General features: G+C 40.1%; 1 protein-coding gene and 1 long non-coding RNA gene across 2 annotated transcripts in view; one reads left to right on the forward strand and one right to left on the reverse strand.

Annotated features, from left to right (window-relative positions):
* Positions 1–19,351, forward strand: part of LOC116530348 — a 132,614-nt gene that overhangs the window by 113,108 nt on the left and 155 nt on the right. The window lies entirely within an intron of this gene.
* Positions 10,110–19,331, reverse strand: LOC116530349. Its single transcript, XR_004259954.1, has 3 exons — positions 19,212–19,331; positions 18,992–19,091; positions 10,110–10,387 (listed from the first exon to the last, which is right to left on the reverse strand). It is a non-coding gene; the product is annotated as an uncharacterized LOC116530349 (long non-coding RNA).

Consider the following 19,351-nt stretch of genomic DNA (forward strand, 5'->3'; position numbering starts at 1 on the left):
AGCTGTATTTTAATTGTCTTATTACTCTTAGGACTCACCCTAGGGCTTAACACTTAGTAGACTCTTATATGTACCAAAGTATGAACTCTGAAATTTGTTATATCCTCAGAAAGGTTAAGTAATTGACTCACGTTCACACAGGAAGTACAAAGTGAAACCGGATTTTACATCTAGGCATCAGGCGATCCCCACTCCCTACAAGCATCACTCCTTGTTCAAGCCAATGCAGAAACCAGAGAACCATTCTGTATAATAATTCCCTACTCACAATTCCTGCCCCCTTCCCTCTTTCTACTCCAATCATTGTTTCAGCCCATCACCTTCTCCCCAACCCTCAATCCCCATAGTAATTCAGATTACTGCCTTCACTCACCTGGATTACAACAATAGTTAGGGTATAGGATTTTGGCTGACCCCCAAAACAAAAGATTAAAAATTATGGATGACTTTTATAAGCTACAAGCATTCCTTACAGTTTCCCCTAGAGACAAAGATATACTTCTGCCCACTCAGCCTTGAGTAGCTTCAGTCATGGTTCTCTAGGAAGTTAGAATTATATTTTCTCACCATGACATAAATTTCAGTATGAGGATCAGCAACATTGCTCCAGTCCTGGAAATCATATGAGGCAACCAATTAGTCTCCAAGATTCTAGCTCATTTGCTGTTCATCTGTTTTAAGATTGCTTTTCACCAGTTTATTTCAGGATGTCTGCCATTTTGGCCCCAGTTTTGATAACTGCAGGTTGTTGTTGTTTTAAAGCCATTTCATTGTTCAATCTCTCTGGAGCTGGGGCCCTGCCTTGCTTTTGCCCTAATCTGTATTCTGGTTTCCTGCTTACCTCTCTTGAGACTTTGAATAAATATCACTTGCTCTTGCTGTGCTTTTGCTGTGCTCTGCCACCTGTGGAGCCCTTGGTCATACTGTATTGAGACCTCCCTTCAGGATTGGTTGCTTGCCCTTTGCAGCCAGCATCGTTCAGATAACTTCCTTCCATGCTCCTGAAACACATGTGCCTGCCTCATCTCAGGGATGGGTCTCTTTACAGGTACTGGAACTAATTTAGAGCTATAAATGTCCCTTTGATAGCTACTCATTGCAAACACAAGAGAAATTTCCTTAGTGTAAATAAAATCAGTCAGTCTTGGCAAACTGCTTAGACTTTCAATAGTGAAGCTTCTCAAAATGTTGAGGTCTCTGGCTTTTCTGGGAACTATGGGACAAAGTACTCCAGTTAATATTCTCAGATGACCTGCCAAGAAGAAAGGTCACACCAGTAGGAGTTCCATGTGCTATTTAAAGAACAGAACTTAGATGGGAGAAGCAGCAATATGCGGCCAGGGTTTTAATGAGGAAGAGAAGCTGCAATCTGGCTAAATCAGATAGTAAATGAAATTTGTGTGCAGAAACACACTGGCTGCTTATCCGGTTTCATAATTCCTCCTCTCTGAATTTATTATATTCATTTTTAATATTGTCAATTATTTATTAGTATTATATATTTAGCTTGTTAAATGAAGAAATGTGCTCTTACATGAGGAGGAAAGAAAACCCTGTTTTAGTCTTTTGGGATTCATCTTTAGAAATATTTCTAAAAGTGACAGATATGTCTCGAGGGAGAAAATGAGGATCATGAGAAAATGAAACAATTTCTCTCTGTATTAATTATGTGTACAATCCAAATCCATCTAATAGTTGCTGGCTGTAAATTTATTCATTTTCCCTCTACCCACCCTCCTTCTTCTGATTATCTTTCCAAATTCACTTAGAGGCAGCAACTACCAAAAAAACCCACCATACTAGAGTAGAGAAGGGATGGGTATTGTATTTAAGGAAGGTATAGTCCCTGTAAGTAACATGCTTCAGTAAGGGCCAGAAACAAGAAGATTGTTCACAGCAGCCCCAGTAGAGTTTAATATCAGATATTGAGGTGAGTCAAGAAGATCTAAGAAAATTATACCTGAGTCTACCAGGGTTGTCTGTTTCCACTTTTTCATTCTTCATTTCCTCATCCTCTATTCACTTTTTATGTGTAGTTAAATATTCATTATTCATTTTATTATAACTGCAGATAGCAGTCAGAACTTAATGTTATAGTACACTATGGTTATGTTTTATTAACCATTTGCTTTTTTCTTGATCTTAATAATTGCATTTTTAAAAAACTGCTTAGTTTTCTTTTCTCTATTACAATTCTTCCCACACCTTCCAATATTATATTAGTCCAGTTTTCCAAAGATCAGTCAAACTGGGTGATGTATTCATTTCAGTTCTAAAATAAATGAATTATTTTAACTTTGCAAAGACTATTACATATAACTCCATATTATGAAATTTGAATATACTGACATTTTCAAAGTAGAATGTTTAAGTGTGTAACTTTCTAAAAATATGTAACCATAAAAAAGTAGGTAAATAATATCATCTTCAACTGAGAGTGCTTTGCTAGGAGGCAGTAGAACTTAGTAGCTAAGTGTCTGGCATTACAGCTGCTAGCTTTAAATCCTGGCTTTGCCACTTACTAGATGTGCCTACCAGAAACAAGATATTCAGCCTATTTGTGCCTTGGTTTTCTGATCCATAAAATGGATATAATAGTACCTAATTCAAGGACTGTTTGAGCTTAACTTAAATAATACATGTAAATCACTATATGCATATATATTTCCTGACACACAGTAAATTATCAGTAAGTAGTAGGTATTATTTAGCACAATAGCAAAGGAAGAAACAACTTAAAAAACACCAAAACACTTTATCTAAAGTTTATGTATGAACATATATGAACGTAAAATTAACAGGAAAATAATAAGCTGAAATAAAGGCATTTGCAGCATGGATGGCAGGCCAAAAGGTTAATACACTTAATATGTAATAAACCTTAGATAAAACAGAAAAGTAGGCAAAGTACATAAATTGGCAGTTTATTTAAAAAAAAATAAACAGATGATAGACCAGCCTGGCCAACCTGGTGAAACCCTGTCTCTACTAAAAATACAAAAATTAGCCAGACGTGGTGGCAGGCACCTGTAATCCCAGCTACTTGGGAAGCTGAGGCGGGAGAATCACTTGAACCTGGGAGGCAGAGGTTGCAGTAAGGAAAAGTCACACACTGTCCTCTAGCCTGGGTGTTAAAGTAAGACTTCCCCCCAAAAAAGATATAAAAACTTATCTGCCCTCACTTGTAAAATATGTTCATATTGCTGGGCACAGTGGCTCATGCCTGTAATCCCAGCACTGGGAGGTGGAGGCAGGTGGATTACCTGAGGTCAGGAGTTGAGGACAAGCCTGGCCAACATAGCGAAATCCCATCTCTACTAAAAATACAAAAAAAATTAGCCAGGTGCGGTGACAGACACCTGTAATCTCAGCTACTCAGGAGGCCAAGGAAGGAGAATCACTTGGGATTCTCGGGAGATGGAGGTTGCAGTGAGTCAAGATTGTGCCACTGCACTCCACCCTAGGAAACAAGAACAAAACTCCGTCTCAAAAAAAAATGTTGCATATTAAAATACAATTGTATACCAAAAAAAGGAGAAGACAGCCAGGTGCAGTGGCTCATGCCTGTAACCCTAACACTTTGGGAAGCTGAGGCAGGTGGATCATGAGGTCAGGAGATCAAGACCAACCTGGTTGTGGTGAAATCCCATCTCTACTAAAAAATATATTAAAAAAAGAAAGAAGGCCAGGAGTGGTGGCTCACACCTGTATCCAAGCATTTTGGAGGCCAAGGCGGACAGATCACCTGAAGTTGTGAGTTCAAGACTAGCTTGACCAACATGGTGAACCCTGTCTTTAAAAAAAAAAAAAGAAAGAAAAAGGAGAAGACACAAATTACTAATATCAGAAATGAAAAAGGGGCCATTATTACTGACCCCATGGACATTAAAACAATATTAAAGGAATATTAGTCACAACTCTATCTTCACAAATAGGATCACTTATATGAAAATTGACCATTTCCTTGAAAGACACAATCTACTGAAACCCATGCAAAGAAAAATAGATAATCTGAATTAGCCAATATATAGTAAAGAAATTTAATCAGTAATTAATAACCATCGAGAACAGAAAGTACCGGGCCCAGATGGGTTTGCCTGTGAATTCTACTGAACATTTAAGGAAGAAATAATACCAATTCTCTATAATTTCTTCCAGAAAATAGAAGTGAAGGGAACACTTATTAACACATTCTATGAGACCAGCATTAATCTGATACCAAAACCAGAGAAAGACATTAAAAGAAAGGAAAATGCTGGATGCAGTGGCTCACACCTGTAATTCCAGCAGCTCGGGAGGCGGAGGTGGGTGGATCATAAGGTCAGGAGTTCAAGACCAGCCTGGCTAACATGGTGAAACCCCGTCTCTACTAAAAAATACAAAAATTAGCTGGGGGTGGTGGCATGCACCTGTAATCCCAGCTACTTAGGAAGCTGAGGCAGGAAAATCCCTTGAACCTGGGAGATGGAAGTTGCAGTCAGTGAGCCGAAATCGCACCACTGCACTCCAGCCTGGTGACAGAGTAAAACTCTGTCTCAAAAAAAAAAAGAAAGAAAGAAAGGAAAACTACAGACTCGTATCTTTCACAAACATAAATCCAGAAATTCTCAACAAAATATTAACAAATGATATCTGACAATGTATAAGAAGAATTATGCACCATGACCAAATGCCTTTTATTCCAGGTATACAGAGTGGTTCAACTGATTTGAAAAATCAATTAATGTAATTTATATCAATAGGCTAAAGAAGAAAAATTTATATGCTCATATCAACAGATGCAGAAAAGCAGTTGACAAAAGTCAGCACTCATTCATATTTTAGAGAAAAAACCTCAATAAACTACGAGTAGAGGGGAACTGGATCTCAACTTCATAAAGGATAAATGCAAAATAACTACACCTAATATCTTGCTTACTGTTAGGAAACTAGATTCTTTCTCCCTAAGATCAAGAACAAGGCAAGGGGGTCCTCTCTCTCTCGCTACTCCTATTCAACATTGTACTGGAAGTCCTAACAAATGCAATAAGCCAAAAAAAAAAAAGAAGGAGAAGGAGAAGAAGAAAGGAAGAAGAAGAAGGAGAAGAAGAAGAAGAAGAGGAAGAAGGAGAAGAAAGCTAAACACATTGAGAAGGAAGAAAAAAAAAAAACTTTGTTCACAGATGACGTGATTACAGAGAAAATCCCAAAGAGGCTGGACAAGGTGGCTCACACCTGTAATCCCAGCACTTTGGAAGGCCGAGGCAGGTGGACCACTTGAGGTCAGGAATTCGAGACCAGCCTGGCCAACACGCTGAAACCCTGTCTCTGCTAAAAATACAAAAAATTAGCCAGACGTGGTGGTGCATGCCTGCATTCCCAGCTACTCAGGAAGCTGAGACAGGAGAATCTCTTGAACCTGGGAGGTGGAGGTTGCAGTGAGCTAAGACTGTGTCTTTCCATTGCAGCCTGGGCAACAAGAGTGAAACTGTCAAAGGGAGGGAAGGAAGGAAGGAAAGGAAGGAGGGAGGGAGGGAGGAAGGAAGGAAGAAGAAGGGAAGGGAGGAAGGAAGAAAGGAAGAAAGGAAGGCCCAAAGAATCAACAACAGCAAAAAGTTATCTTGGAACTATTATAGTAAGTAATTATAGCAACATTACATGACACAAAGTTAGTATACAAATGTAATTGCTTTCCTATATATCAGCAATGAACAACTGGAATTTGAAATGAAAAATACACCATTCATATTTGCACCAAAAAATTACTTAGGTATAAATTTAAGGATCTATATAAGGAAAGCTACAAAACTGTGATGAAAGAAATCAAATCGCTAAATAAATGAACACCTATTCCATGCTCATGGATAGGAAGGCTCAAATTCCTCATGCTACCAGTTCCTCCTGAAAACTTGATGTATGGATTCAACACAATCCGCATTCAAATATCAGTGAGTTATTTTATGGGTATTAATAATTTTATTCTAAAGTTTATAGGAAAATTTCTCCAGAGAAGTTAAAAAATAAAAAAAAATAAAGTTTATAAGAAAAAACAAAAGACCCAGAATAGCCAACATAATATTGAAAAAGAACAGGGATGAAAGACGGACACTATCCAGCATTGAGTGTTACTATAAAGCTATAATGATCAAGATGGTGTGGCATTTGTGCAGGAAAAGACAAATAGAGCAATAAACTTATATAAATACAGTCAACTGATCTTTAACAAAGGAGCAAAGGCAAATCAATAGAGAAAGACTAATCTTTTCAACAAATGGTTCTGGAACAACAGGACATTCACGTGCAAAATAAGAAAAAAATTAATCTAATGGATACTTTGCACCTTTCACAAAAATTAACTCAAAGTGGGATCATCGACTTAAATGTAAAATATAAAACTATAAAACTTCTGAAAGATAACAGGAGAAACCCTAGGTGACCTTGTGTTTAGGGGTAAATTTGTAGATTCAACATCAAAAGCACAATCCATGAATGAAAAATTGATAGGTGAGACTTGAATAAAACTAAAAACTTTTTGGCTTGGCAAAATATACTGTTAAGAAAATAAAAAAGCAAGCCACAGACAGGGAGAAACTATTTGCAAAAATATCTGATTAAAAAGTATTATCTGGGACCAGGCATTGTGGCTCACGCCTGTAATCCCAGCACTTTGGGAGGCTGAGGCCGGCAAATCACAAGGTCAGGAGTTCAAGACCAGCCTGGCAAATATGGTGAAACCCTGTCTCTACTAAAAATACAAAAATTAGCCAGATGTGGTGGCAGATACCTGTAGTTCCAGCTACTCGGGAGGCTGAGGCAGGAGAATTGCTTGAACCAGGAGGCAGAGGTTGCAGTGAGCCAAGATCGCACTACTGTGCTCCAGCCTGGGTGACAGAGCAAGAATCTGTCTCAAAAGAAAAAAAAAAGAAGACGTATTACCCAAAATATCAGCCTGAGCAACATGGTGAAACCCCATCACTACAATACAAAAAAAAAAAGAAAGAAAATTAGCCAGGCATGGTGGTGTGAACCTATAGTCCCAGCTACTCAGGAGGCCTAGCTGGGAGGATGGCTTGAGCCCTGGAAGGTTGCAGTGAGCCAAGTTTCCACCACTGCACTCCAGCCTGGACTATAGAGACTGACCTTGCCTCAAAAAAAGAAGTTCTGTCCAAAATATGTAAAGTGTTAATATTTAACAATATGAAAGCAAACAACCCAAGTGAAAATATGGGCAAAAGACCTGAATAAACACCTCACCAAAAGAAGACATATAGATGGCAAGTAACCACATGAAAAATGCTCAATACCATATGTCATGAGGGAATTACAAACTAAAACAATGAGATACTATTCTACCCTTATTGGAATAATTAGAAAATCAGAACACTGACAACACTAAAAGCTGGTGAAGATGTGGAGTGACAAGAACTCTCATTTGTTATTGGTAAGAATGCAAAATGCCACAGCCACTTCAAAAGACAGATGCAGCTTCTTACAAAGCTAAACATAGTCTTAACATGGAATCCACCAATTGTACTCCCATTTGCCCAAGTGAATTGGTATTTATCCACATGAGCTGAAGACTTATGACCACCTCAAATACTGCATTTGAATGTTTGTAGCAGCTCTATCATAATTTCCAAAACTTGGCAGCAAATGTCCTCACCAAATGCCTTGCTGATATTAGTACAGTGTCCCTACCAAATTCCACTGCTCTGCTAGACCAGTAGCACTAGTTCACATCCATTCAGGTCACTGCAGAGTCAGTGGAAAAAATAATCATAAGACTTAAACAGTAAGAAACCTATGTGATGTGAATTAAAAGACACAGTTGTTCATTGAAATTCTATTTCCTCTGTGTTCTAAAAAAAAAAAATAGACATTTGTTTGAAGTTATTTGAAAGGTTTTTAAAAAGTTTTGGATAGTATGGTTATTGATACTGCCCAGCAGTATTTTGTTATTTTTCTTCCTTAACAAAGGAAGAATTTTTTTTTTTTTTTTGAGACAAGGTCTCACTGTATCATTCAGGCTGGAATGCAGTGGTGCGATCTTGGCTTACTACAGCCTCAACCTCCCAGCCTTAGGTGATCCTCCCACCTCAGCCTCCTGAGTAGCTGAGACTACAGGTGTGCACAACCACACAGAGCTAATTTTTTGTATTTTTGTAGAGATGGGGCCTCACCATGTTGCCCAGGCTGGTCCTGAACTCCTGAGCTCAAGTGATCTGCCTGCCTCCGCCTCCCAAAATGCTGGAATTTCAGGCATGAACCACTGCACCAGGCCTGAAAGCCAATATTTTTAAGTTCATCTTTGAGAACTGGTATGTGTAAACCTGAACATCTATCTGAAAACAGGCCATTAAGCTCTGCCCAATTATGAAGAAATATTTAAAGCCATTTAGATCAAGTACCATATTGCTTAGTATATTGATATTACAAATATACAATTATTTATATTCATTGTAAGCACCACAAATAAAATATAAATAGCACCTAGAGGATACTTATCATTCAGGCTTTGCGAAACTGATTCCAATGTGCTACAAAGATAATAAGAATTCATTAAGAACTCTTTGCACATAATAGAAGGGTTAATATTTGCCATGACAGGGAGTTGATACTCAATAGAACATTCAAAGCTTCCATTCTTGGACTGGTGAAAGTCTGGAAAATTATGTTAAAATTTGCCAATCAAGAGATGATACTGCATTGCAGAAGCACGTGAGCTTCCAGGTTATGCCAGACTGGATGTTGCCTGGGAAACCATTACTGGTTTTTGCTACAGCTAGAAGAGAAGTCTGTTCCTAAGGCGAAGATAGTTTCAGAACTTTCTGTCTCCAGTTTTTTCATAGCTTCTGCAGTCCTCACTGCTTACATGTCTTCTACCCACAGCCCTAGTTTGATCTGATTCTATATGGTCCCTGATTCCCAGATATTTGCCTGAATTTCACAATAATAATTCTTCACATCTAGACATAATTAAAAAGAAAAAATTTAAAAACAGTTGCAAAGCTGCAAAACTGGTTTTACCTATGCAGCATCTTTTTATTTGAGCAAATGTTTAAAAATCAGAATACAGCTCATAAAAATCTATATTTACAGTTTTCTTTATTGAAAAATTGGAATTTTGGCAATCTAAAGCCGTATTCCCTCATTAAGTAATCTGCTAGAACAGAGTGGCCACTGTACCACTCTGTGACACCAGTTTGCCATTGTCCTCACTATTCCCAATTGTTCCCAACACTGATCTTAGGTTTTATTATAGTGACGTTATCCCCAGGAGCAATTTGGAAAGGCTCAGAATCCTGCAGCCTCCAGCTGCATGAGTCCTAAACCATAATTTATAATCTGGTAGCTAATATGTTAATCCTGCAAAGGCAGTCTAGTCTTCAGGTAGGAAGGGGGTTTGTTTTAGGAAGGGCTATTAATCATCTTTTTTTTTTTTTTTTTGAGACGGAGTTTCGCTCTTGTTACCCAGGCTGGAGTGCAATGGCGCGATCTCGGCTCACCGCAACCTCCGCCTCCAGGGTTCAGGCAATTCTCCTGCCTCAGCCTCCCGAGTAGCTGGGACTACAGGCACGCGCCACCATGCCCAGCTAATTTTTTGTAGTTTTAGTAGAGACGGGGTTTCACCATGTTGACCAGGATGGTCTTGATCTCTTGACCTCGTGATCCACCCGCCTCGGCCTCCCAAAGTGCTGGGATTACAGGCTTGAGCCACCGCGCCCGGCCCTTATCATCTTTATTTCAAAGTTATACTATAAACTAAGTTCCTTTCAAAGTTAGTTCAGCCTATACCCAGGAATGGTGTAACAGGTTGGAAGTTACAAGCAAGGTGGAGTCAGTTAGGTCAGATTTCTTTCATTGACATAATTTTCTCAGTTATAATTTTTGCAAAGGCAGTTTCAATAGTTTTTTTTATGAAAAGGTGGAAAGAAATAAAGAGAGGGAAGAAAGGAGAAGGGACCGGAGGCAGAGAGGGAGAGGGAGAGGGAGAGAGAGAGGAAGGAAGGAAAAAGAAGGAGCAATGACCACTTAACCACCCAAGGGTTTCACCTTGCCCGCAGCCTTGACAGAGCCATTTCACCAAAATAAGGGAATTGCAATGAAGAAAGAGTAATTCACATGGAGTCGACGGTGCGGGAGACCGGAGTTTTATTATTAGTCAAATTAGTCTCCACCAGCATTTGGAGAAAAGAGTTTTTAAGGACAATTTGGGGGATTGGGGGAAGCCAGTGAGCCAGGAGTGCTGATTGGTCAGGGATGAAATCATAAGGAGTCGAAGCTGTCTTCTTGCACTAAGTCAGTTCCTAGGTAGGGGCCACAAGATCAGATGAGCCAGTTTATCGATCTGGATTGGTGTCAGTTGAACCATCACATGCAGGGTCTGCAAAATACCTCAAGCATTGATCTTAGGAGCAGTTTAGGGAGGGCCAGAATCTTGTAGCCTCCAGCCGCATGACTCCTATACCATAATTTCTAATCTTGTGGCTCATGTTATTCCTACAAAGGCCGTCTAGTCCCCAGACAAGAATGAGGTCTGCTTTGGGAAAGGGCTGTTATCATCTTTGTTTTAAACTATAAACTAAATTTCTCCCAAGGTTAGTTCAGCCTATGCCCAGGAATGAACAAGGACAGCTTGGAGGTTAGAAACAAGATAGAGTCAGTTAGGTTAGATTTCTTTCACTGTCTCAATCATAATTTTGCAAAGGCGATTTCAACCATAGTCAGCACTCAATAAATACTAAGCATACTGTCAATGATTGGCATCAGGCTTGGCGTGTTTTGCCTCACCTCCTCCCTCCTTGGTAATTCCTCAGCCTGCTGGGGACAAGGCAAAAGTTCACTTCCATATTTTTCAGTCTCTCTTTATATGAACTGATCATTTTTTAAATCCTAGGTTTTCTTTAAGGTGCTGAGGCAGGAGGATCACTTGAGGCCTGGAGTTCAAGACCAGCCTGGTCAATACAGTGAAACCCCATCTCTACCAAAAAAAAAAAAAAAATCATAGATTCTTTAAGGGCCTTGTATGTTAAAAAGGGAAGTGAGGAGGTAAACCTGATGGTAGTTATAGGTGCTGCCCTGTTTCTGCCTTCCACTCTGTGCTCTCAAATCCCAACACCACCAACATAAACAAATGGTGATTAGATGGTTTAGCCAGCGTTTGCTCTTGCCATAGGTAAATGGCTATCCAAATGGCCAGGGATTTTGACATATTCATCCAACTGAAGCTGAGCCCAACTTGGCTGGCACTACCCAGGTGGAAGGGGCTTTGAATGGTATTTTAGCAAACAATCAGATGTTACCAAAATCTTAATAGTAGAAGAGCATGTAGAGTTACCCCGTGGTCTCTAGCTCAGGGCCTTGAGGGAATATCCTTTCAGGACCTAGATGGAGCCCCATGGTCAATGCACCAAGAAAATAAAGGGCTTTATAGCCTGAAGGTGACAGATGGAGGACTAAATTAGTTTAAATCTTTGTCCAAAATATATAAAACAAATTGCTAGGATAATATCAGTGTTGGTTTGAATAGCCTGTTGGACTGGCTGAGATGAAATAAGGAGCTGGCAGCTGGGCTCATCTGGTAGCACAGATAAGAACCTAATTAGCTCTATGAAAGAGGAAGCCCTGAGCCACCTCTTCAGAGCTGTCTGAGGCCCAGGGGCACATCTTCCAGCTAGCTGCCTGAGGCTGCTGTCCACTCCCAGTCCCACTGAGGGAAGGAAGTCTCTCTCCTGATAGGACAAGGATGACTCAGCAGATCAGCATGTGGGCAAGCAAAGCTCTCAACTACCTTTTCTCTTAGCATGGGTGACAATGTCTATGCCCACTGACCTCCCTTCCTTTCTGTTTCCTTCTGTGGACCAAGCAATGAAAGAAAATGACAAGGATATCTTCCTTGCACAAACATGTAAGCATGCATTCCTCTTTATCAGACATAATCACAGCTTAAAGAACTTGCATCAGTCTTGTGAGCTGGGTCCTGGCCCCTAACCCCTGACTACAATCAATTATTCTTAAGACATCTACTGAGAGAACTTATTCAGATAAAATATTTTAGGGTTTTTTTTAATTTGAAGCTTTTCTATTTAAAGAATAATAAGCTCCTTCTGTAGTTTTCTTGAAAAAACTAAGCATGTGACAGGCAAAGGTTACAGATTTTTCATAACTAACTTCCTCCTGAAATTCAAGTCTGTGGTTAATCAAGTTGTGTGAATGACAGTTTCTCTCTCGAATTTTGTAAGCTAACACAGCTCTCTGAACACCCATAGTTTGTTGTTTTTTGGTTTTTGTTTTTGTTTTCTTCCTGAACAGTGTAAACAATTGTAATAAAGCTTTAAATAAATGAGCTATAGCCGGGAGCGGTGGCTCAAGCCTGTAATCCCAGCACTTTGGGAGGCCGAGGCGGGTGGATCACGAGGTCAAGAGATCGAGACCATCCTGGTCAACATGGTGAAACCCCGTCTCTACTAAAAATACAAAAATTCAGCTGGGCATGGTGGCATGTGCCTGTAATCCCAGCTACTCAGGAGGCTGAGGCAGGAGAATTGCCTGAACCCAGGAGGCGGAGGTTGCGGTGAGCCGAGATCGCGCCATTGCACTCCAGCCTGGGCAACAAGAGTGAAACTCCGTCTCAAAAAAATAAAAAATAAAAATAAAAAAAAATAAATGAGCTATAAGAAATTTTCCCAGGGTCTTGATTCTGTGATCAAGCGTCAAGGTCTCTGAACCAGCTGTCCTTAGACACATGCCTGAGCTCAAAGCAGCCATACTGTTAAGGGATAGACTTGGTGCTGTAAACTTAGCCATTTTGGTTTTTGGTTTTTGTTTGTTCGTTTGTTTGTTTTGAGACAGGGCCTGGTTTCCCAGGCTAAAGTGTAGTGGCATAATCATAGCTCATTGCAGCCTTGACTTCCTGGGCTCAGGTAATTCTCCTACTTCAGCACCCTGAGTAGCTAAGTGTAGCATGCACCACCATCCTCAGCTAATTTTTTTTTGTTTTGAGATGGAATCTTACTCTGTCACCCAGGCTGGAGTGCAGTGTCATGATCTCAGCTCACTACAACCTCTACCTCCCGGGTTCAAGCAATTCTGCCTCAGCCTCCCGAGTAACTGGGACTTCAAGCGTGCATCACCACACCACACCCAGCTAATTTTTGTATTTTTAGTAGAGACAGAGTTTCGCCATGTTGGCCAGATTGGTCTTGAACTCCTGACCTCAGGTGATGAACCCACCTCAACCTCCCAAAGTACTAGGATTAGAGGCACTCCAGCCTGGTGACAGAGCAAGACTCCATCTCAAAAAAAAAAAGGAATAATAATAATAAATAAATATATTTCAGAGAAGCAACAAGAAACCATGCTAAAGAAAAGAATATCCTAAAAGAAAAAGGAAGGTCAAAAAAAGTAACCCATACCAATAGTTTTTTAAGTGATAATTGGGAAAAATACTTAAAAGCCTACTATTTTAACACAAAATGGAATAGTGATATACAATTAATTTATAAAACAAATAATGCAATGTGGGCCAATCGTATGTACAAAGCAAATATTCATCAGAAAAGAATATGACCAGAAGCTACTTTTCATGCTGCTATTTTGTCATTTTCATGTTTTCAGTAGAATTTTTTAAATCCTTTTTCAGTAATAGAAGTTATACTTTAACATAAAGCCATAAATGCACTCCCAACATTGAATTCTAATTATCTGCTTCTGTGTTTTTCCCTCTCTACACTGTGAGCTACAGAACACAGAGAAGACCATGTCCTACTCAACCTCAAATCTCAGGTGCTAAGCCCTGTGCCTGACTGAGGGGGCGCTGGATGAATGTTTATCTAATAAAGTAAGAAAGGAAGAATAGCACACATCTAAAAATATTAAGCTATTTCTATCTTCCTGGACAAAACAACCTATGGTCAGGCATGGTGGCTTGTATACCTGTAATCCCAGCACTTTGGGAGGCTGAGGCAGGTGGATCACTTGAGGCCAGGAGTTCGAGGCCAGCCTGGCCAACGTGGTGAAACCCCCACTCTACTTAAAAAAGATAATAATAATACTTAGCCGGGTGTAGTGGCACACGCTTGTAATCCCAGCTACTCAGGAGTCGGAGGGAGGAGAATTGCTTGAACCTGGGAGACAGAGGTTGCAGTGAGCCGACATTGCACCACTGCACTCCAGCGTGGCAACAGAGTGAGACTCAATCTCAAAAAAAAAAAAAAAAAGAAAAAGAAAATAGCTGGGCACAGTGGCTTAGGCCTATAATCCCAGCTCTTTGAGAGGCTGAGAGGGGCAGATCATTTGAGCCTAGGAGTTCGAAGCCAGCCTGGGCAACATGGTGAAACCCCATCTCTACCAAAAATGCAAAAAATTAGCAGGACATGGTGGCTAACACCTGTGGTCCCAGCTACTGAGGTTGGCAGGGGACTGAGGTATGAGGATCACTTGAGCCCAGAGGTAGAGGCTGCAGTGAGCTGAGATCGTGCCACTGCACTCCAGCATAGGTGATAGAGCAAGACTCTGTCTCAAAAAAAAGTAGAGAGAATAGGAATTAGAAAACTAACCCTGTGGTTTAGAGGTAAGGGACATTGCTAAATAATGTAAGACCCATTTCTTGTAAGGTATTGAACTATTCTCTGTAAAAAGAGTTTACAACCTTAGAGAAAAAAAATTCATGAACTATGGCTCTGGAACTATGAATCTGGGACCCAGGAAGCCTGGTCTTTAGTCCAAGCTCAGTGGTTAACCTGCGTGATTCAGACAGTTGCTCAATCTCCCTGAACTTCAACTTGACCTAAGGATGATTTCTGTCATCTCCTCCCACTTGTGCAGTCTGTTCCTGCAGTGATGATGTCACACCAGCCAATGGGACAGTGTCCATCAAACAAGGTACTTGTCAGTATTTAGTCATTTAAAGTATTATTTTGCATTACTAAAGCATAGATGCATGTTTACTAATTCCTGGAATAAAATGCTTAGCACATTGTATGTTTAAGCTTCACAACGGGAAGTGGGCCAAAGGGGTTCAGTAACTTTCCCAAAGTCATACAGCTTGTGGGTTTTTAATTTGGGACTCTAAATTCAGCTTCTCTGCCTACATAGGCCATGCTCTGAACCCCTAAGCTACATTGGAACAGAATACAGAACTTGCATGAAACATAGAATTCTAAGAAGTTTATAGAAATGTTTAAGAAATCATGACAGAATGGGAATTTTTATGCATTCGCATTTCTCATTTCATCCATCCTGAATAGTGAAATCACTGATTTGGCTCTTCTCAATCTGTAACATCCCAAATCCCAACAACTATTGCCTTGCTCATCAACACAAAGTTTGCACATACTGACTTAGTGTAGAATTTAGTTCTGTTACTGAATTGAACTCAAGAAACTTTAATCTAGAATTTCAAAGTTCTTAATATGCTATCAGAGAAGATTTTCTACCCTAATAGAAACAAATTATTCATTATTCATATGCACTTGAAAGTACTAAATGTGAGTGCTTTGAAGATAAATTATCAAAAATATGTAGACTGTTTAAGTCAGATAAGCAAAGAAAAAAACATAGTTTTGTGATTTGCCAAATTTGGTCCAATTTGTTCAAGGCAGCCAGGAATAGATTTAAGCACATGCACACACTGGTCAGCTGAAAATAATGCACATATAAGTATATATTTAATGGGCTGATTTCTGGCCCACTTATAGGATTCCCAAGAAGATTAGAAAAAAAAATTGTGTTCCTTAAAATAGAAAATGTAGATAAAATGATAACGGCTTACATAAAGAAAAGTTTAAATTTCTCTGTGGCTGTAACTACTAACGAGTTGCTAATATTAAAGGATATCTGTGTGTGAAAGCACATTCGCAGGGTAAAACATTATGCACACTTGTGTGTGCATAAGTTGTCATTATTGTTTAAGAAAAAGCCAAGTTTGGTGGGTAAAAAATAAAAGACCACTGAGCTTTGTAGCATGAAATGGGGCCAGAATAACACTAGTTGCTAGAGTAGCAATAGTAGCTGTCTACACAGAGCATAAGTTCTTGGAAGCAAGAAAGTCAGTTGAAAATCTCTTGATCTCAAAACAACTTTAAGTTTAAAGAGTGTGATTATCATTTGCATTATTACAGCTCCTCTGTTCTCCGGTCTTGGAATGATTACAGAGGTTGTTCTTTTATTCTCACAGTGCACAGACTAGCTGAAACCTCCAGAACTGAAAGATTTGCAAATTCATTTATAGAATTGCTAGAAGTAAATAATGGCAGATTTTCAAAGTTATATAACAGACTACTCTGAATTATAAATACTAAGACTATCAGTTGGGTTCTGCCTTGATTGATTTAAATTTCGTGGTAACGACTGTAATAAAATCATGGGCAAATGCAAGATAACTTTATTGACGGCCATAGACAAAAGGAGGAAAGCAATGTATAATGTATGGAATTAATTTTAAGCCACACACTGAGTAGACAGTGATATAAAGTAAAATGATATTTTTCAAGGAAAGACAGTATGTCACATTATAATCCAGTTTACATAAGTAGCATACTATTTAAAAAAAAAAAAAAAAAAACTAAGCCTTCAGAGCATGTAATTCAGTACTATTTTGAAATATGTTACTCTTGTTATTCTGTACTGTATGGGAGGAATATGGCTTCCTCCATCCGTTTAGGCTCATTGGCTAGGCTACAAATTAAATTGACACAAAATAGATTAACAGAAGAAAAACCACTTCTGGCCTGGCTCAGTGGCTCATGCCTTTGAGAAGCTGAGGTGGGAGGATCACTCTAGGAATTCAAGACCAGCCTGGGCAACATAATGAGACTAAATCTCAATTTAAAAAACAAAAGAAAGGAAAAAGACATATTTAATTATATGCACACACACGTGAAACTCAAAGAAAGGCCAGATGATGGAAGCTTATCCTGAGCTATAGGAAGGAAGGGGGACTTGGGGCATCTGTGAGAGCTAGTGACAAGTTATGGGATGGTGGTAAATAAAGGTTGTTTTGTTATGTAAATAAAAACTCTCCCAGGTAATAAAAGTTGTCTGAGAGCAGGACTTCCTGATAGATACTTTGACTAATGTAGATTTCTTTTATACATATAAATATATTTTACAAAAGGACAGCTTTTCAGAGATACTCCTGTGTCTGCTGTTGCTCAGAATAATCAGCTCGAAATATGCCAAATAAACTATACTTTGGGGTGGCATATTTTTTATTTTTATTTTGAGATGGCGTCTCACTGTCACCCAAGCTGGGGTGCAGTGGTGCAATCTCAGCTCACTGCAAGCGCTGGGTTGAAGTGATTCTCAAGGAGCTGGGATTAGGGGTATCTGGGGGTGGCATATTCCGATCTTCTGTAGTCATGCATTGGGGTAGTATATTTTGAGCCCCAACAGTACCATTTGATGCAGAAATATTGAGTATATCCTGAAGTGTTTAAAACACCTATAGAGGCCGGGTATTGTGGCTCACCCCTGTAGTCCTACCACTTTGGGAGGCCGAGGCAGGCGGATCACAAGGTCAGGAGTTCAAGACCAGCCTGGCCAAGATGGTGAAATCCCATCTCTACTAAAAATACAAAATATTAGCCAGGTGTGGTGGCAGGCACCCGTGATCCCAGCTACTCGGGAAGCTGAGGCAGAAAACTGCTTGAACCCGGGAGGCAGAGGTTGCAGTGAGCCGAGATTGCACCACTGCACTCCAGCCCGGGCGACAAACAAACAAAAAGAAAACCACCTATAGAAGGCTCACTGTTTTGAGAAAAACTTTTTAAAACTTCATTTTCTCTCTCTCTCTTTTTTTCTGATTCATTTTTTTCCTTTTCTTTTTCATCTTGATACTTGTAAGGAAAATTATATTCCCCTCCCTGAAATCATATTATATTCCAGACAAAAGAAAACCGACACCTAATCAATCAATCAGGACCATCTCTCCTGCCACCCCACCCTACTTTTTTTTTTTTTTTTTTTTGGTGTCTTTTCTCTTGTCACCCAAGTTGGAGTGCAGTGGCACAGTCTCCACTCACTGCAACCTTTGCCTGCCAGGTTCAAGCGATTCTCCTGCCTCAGCCTCCCAAGCAGCTGGGATTACAGGCACCTGCCACCACTCCCAGCTAGTTTCTGTATTTTTAGTAGAGACGGGGTTTCACCATGTTGACCAGGCTAGTCTCGAACTCCTGACCTCAGGTGATCCATCTAACTTGGCCTCCCAAAGTGCTGGGATTACAGGCTTGAGCCACCGTGCCCGGCTGTCCATCTCCCTTTTAAGCACGCTGTCCCCTTGAGTTACCTGCTGGTTTCAAGTAGAACACTAGGGGAGGAAGCAGAAAGTTCTTGTCTTGCTCTGCCACGCACTGTGTCTACTGAAGCCAGTGGCTCAGGCCTGTGATTTCCTGTAGTGTGGACTGGGCTATTCTTCCATCAAGAGGGCAGTGGAGAGATGAAGTGAAAGGATTTAAAAGCAGGTTGTGGCCAGGTGCAGTGGCTCTCGCCTGTAATTCCAGCACTTTGGGAGGCAAAGGCTGGTGAATCACCTGAGGTCAGGAGTTAGAGATCAGACTGGCCAACATGGCGAAATCCCGTCTCTACTAAAAATACAAAAATTGGCCGGGCACGGTGGCTCACACCTGTAATCTCAGAACTGTGGGAGGTGGAGGCAGGCAGATCATCTGAGGTTGCGAGTTCGAGACCAGCCTGACCAACATGAAGAAACCTGGTCTCTACTAAAAAAAATACAAAATTAGCTGGGTGTGGTGGTACATACCTATAATCCTAGCTACTTGGGAGGCTGAGGCAGGATAATCTCTTGAACCAGGAGGCGGAGGTTGCTGTGAGCCAAGATCATGCCATTGCCCTCCACACTAGGCAGCAAGAGGGAAACTCTGTCTCAAAAAAATAAAATCAATAAATAAACAAATAAAAATAAAAGTTGATTGTAAACTGCAACACTTTGCACAGGAACACAAGATTACTGCTATTAAATATTAGTTAGAAAAGGAGAGTGAGTTCTTCTTACCATTTCCTTGTTTCTTTTTTCTCACTTCCTCCTTTCCCCTTCTGACCACCTTTTCAGCTGTGAACGCACCATACCAGCAAGAACGATAAGAGCCGAGGGTCTGAATTGTTCAATCAAAGGAAGAGTCAAAATAAGCTACACCCAGATTACTGAGAAAGGTGAAATGAAAACAAGCTCAAAACCAAATTCCAGGAAGATGCTGTCTTTTGTATTGACTTACCATTTCGTGTTTTCATACATGTCAAAATCTTGAAGCTTCGGTCACTAGTCTTCCGCTTCCTAAAGCAAGAAAGTAAATGCTGACTCGTTTTTGCCATTTGCCCCAGATGCCACCGGAAATGTCATCTTCTCCCCAGACAC

The sequence above is a fragment of the Sapajus apella genome, unplaced genomic scaffold (genome assembly GCF_009761245.1).
Source record: "Sapajus apella isolate SASKATOON/1434 unplaced genomic scaffold, GSC_monkey_1.0 scaffold66, whole genome shotgun sequence".
In the NCBI taxonomy this organism is placed as follows: Eukaryota; Metazoa; Chordata; class Mammalia; order Primates; family Cebidae; genus Sapajus; species Sapajus apella.